The following is a 2,956-nucleotide window of genomic DNA, read 5'->3' as shown; positions in this document are numbered from 1 at the left end:
TTTGAGGGGCGGAGGAGGAGAGGCCACCGAGTTTACTTTGCTTTAAAGCAGAAAAGTAGAGTTAGGGTCTAGGAAAAGCAAAAAGGGGGAAGGGGGTGTCCAGTGGGTATGAATTTACAAAGTCATCACTTGGGAGCACTGATTTGATTTTCTCTGAAAATTTTAAACAAATGTTGAACTCAAGCCTAGGAAACAACCTATAGTAGTCATTGTACATTTTACTTGCTGTTATGAGGCAGGTTCCTAAGAGAAACTGCCTATAGCTAGAGAAAAACAAACAGCATGACTACCAACCCTACAGTGCATGTGAGCCACTTGCCCCAATGTCTGCACCACATAATGCATTAGTGCATATATTCAGAGGGAAATCATTAGGAATTGCGATTACTCTTGAGAGTGAGGAGGAAAAGTGCATCACAGTTAACAACAGAGAATGTGCTGATAATGTGTCCTAGACATATAAGGGCACCAAGTGATAGCATACATACAAAAAACGTTATAAGCCAATCTCATTTCTAAAAAATAAAAATAAAAATGTGAGCTAGTATAAAATCATTGCATGCAAAATAAACTTGTCGAGCTAAAGAGCTTACCTCTGCACAATGCCAAAATGAATATATTGTTCTTCCAAAAATTTAAAGTTCTTTGCTGGGTTGTAGTATGAGCTCTTATAAGAGTGTGTCTTATTACAGACTCTGGGAGAGCAAAACTCTGCAAGGTTTGAGTGCTGCTGGCTGCAGGAGCAGCTAACAGCTTTTATATGTCTCAGTCTGCAACTTCCAGAAAGGGCAGTCTTTCTTAGGGTCTCTCCTAGCCAAAATCAAAGGGGAGGGGTTTGGGATAGAAAAAAAACAGTGATTGGGTGGCAACCTTTTTATGTGGGTGGTGAGGAAATTGAGTCACACCCACAGCTTACAAAGTAGAAACCATAAAAGACAACCCCCTTTTTCTCTGGGCTTTTACCTTTTCTGTGAGTGGTTAATTTTCCTCCTTTAATGCTTTCTAGTTCCTGGTTCCCATACAAAAAGGAGAGAAAAAAAATAAAAGAAGACTGAGTTCTTGGAAACAGAGACGGCTGAGTAACAAGCAGTACATTTTTTTAAGACAGTAAATGACATGGGAGTTGAAAAGAGCAAGCTGATCAGCTTCAAGAGATCGGCTCACATCATTAATCTGGGTGGCCACAAATATGATTCAAGAGGAATGCCAGCCAAATCAGTAGTAGCCAAACTATAGCATATGGTATTAGGATAATAGATGCTCGAGTGGTTGCACTTTCTGTCTCCATGTGGCTTTATTCTTCCAGTTTATGTGTTTATTCTCTCCCTTTGTCTTGTTTCACCCTCTTTCCCGTTTTTCTTTCCCCATAGCCTGAGGCAGCAAATTGCCTGCCTTTTTACCTGCCTTATATGTATTACAGAGAAGCTCCTAACAAATGACAGAAGCCAAGATAACATCTGTTTCAGGTTTAAACACACATCGTTGAAATCTAAGCGGAGTGGCTCAGCCTCTCGGGAAGCATATTGGAGGGCAGAGCACAGAGGCAATGGAGAATTTAACAACAGCAGCCAGCTGCCAACACTTAGAAGTGCCTTCTCAGAAAGATGGCATTCAAGCAAAATCGTGTCAGACCAGACAAATGCCAAGAATGTGAATATTAGGGCAATCTGCAATGGAAGGACCCTCAAAACTGCCATGTGTCATGGTATCACTAGTAAAATGTGGACCATTCATAGTCAGTGGCAACAGGAATCCTGGAAAATACACACTCTTCTGTTTAGGAACTTACTTAACATGCACTGACTAGTAGTTTGCCAATGTGATTGTCTTCTGCATATTTCGGCAGAAAGAGTACTGTGTGAATTTATAGTCATCAGGAATGATGGTCATGTGGTTAGAAACACACCGGACTGGGGGCCAATTTTCCTGGGCTATATTCCCAGTTGGGTCTTCAGCAGTATGTGTGGCCTGATGCATATTGTTTAACTCTTCATTGGTGCAGCCAAAAACGGGAGGATAAAAAGGTACATATCCTATGGCGAGATTGACGTCATCAAATTCCTTAAGAGAACAGTAAGGCACTTGAAACCAGAAGTTTCTCTGAATTTCAAAGTACAGTGATGCAGTCTTAGATGTTAACATATGTCAAAGTTCAAGTTTCACTATATTTTAATAAATGTTAAGCTCCTACCTAAAGTGAAGACATTTTGGGAGAGCTTAGGTACAATACTGAAAGCTGTAAACAGAAATTAACTAACAACTGCAGAATTGAAAAGGCAAGAACATATAAGCATAGGAGGTGAACAGAAATAGTAAAAACCATTAGAGTAGATTGAGAGAATGCATGTGGCTGTTCACAGTTACAGATATGTAACAAATGGAACTGTCCAGCTAGTGTCTTACCTCTTCAGTGTCTTACTCATGCATGGCACCTTGAATGAATCTCAAAGACACAGTGTTAAGGATTTCTGAACCAAACAGTAAGTTGGACAACGTACTCTCTGGGGCCATCCATTCAGAGATCCTAGGACTTTTGAGAGTTTAGTGCTAGCACAGATTAGCATGTACCTTTCAATATATCTCATATAGCTGTCCAGCACATATAGGACTAAAGGACTTTATTGCCCAAGCAGAAGAGATGAGCCTTTCTTTCTCCAGGGTGGCTGAGTTCTTGCTTAGAGTCTCATAAAAATCAATCATGCCTTCAAGGTTACCTCTCTGTCATGTCCACAAAATGGTATTATCCATCTCTTGAAGTTTGACTTGAGGGGTTTCCATGGGCATCAAAATGCATTCCTTAAGAAATGTGTCTGAAGCAACATGCAGAAGAATGAAACTAGACCACTCTCTTACACCATACACAAAAATTAACTCAAAATGGCTGAAGGACCTGACTGTGAGACAGGAAACCATCAAAACCCTCGAGGAGAAAGTAGGAAACAACCTCCTAGACCTC

The sequence above is a fragment of the Suricata suricatta genome, chromosome 15 (assembly GCF_006229205.1).
Source record: "Suricata suricatta isolate VVHF042 chromosome 15, meerkat_22Aug2017_6uvM2_HiC, whole genome shotgun sequence".
Taxonomy (NCBI): Eukaryota; Metazoa; Chordata; class Mammalia; order Carnivora; family Herpestidae; genus Suricata; species Suricata suricatta.
The sequence above is the reverse complement of the archived record's forward strand: the minus strand, read 5'-3'. Positions refer to the sequence as shown.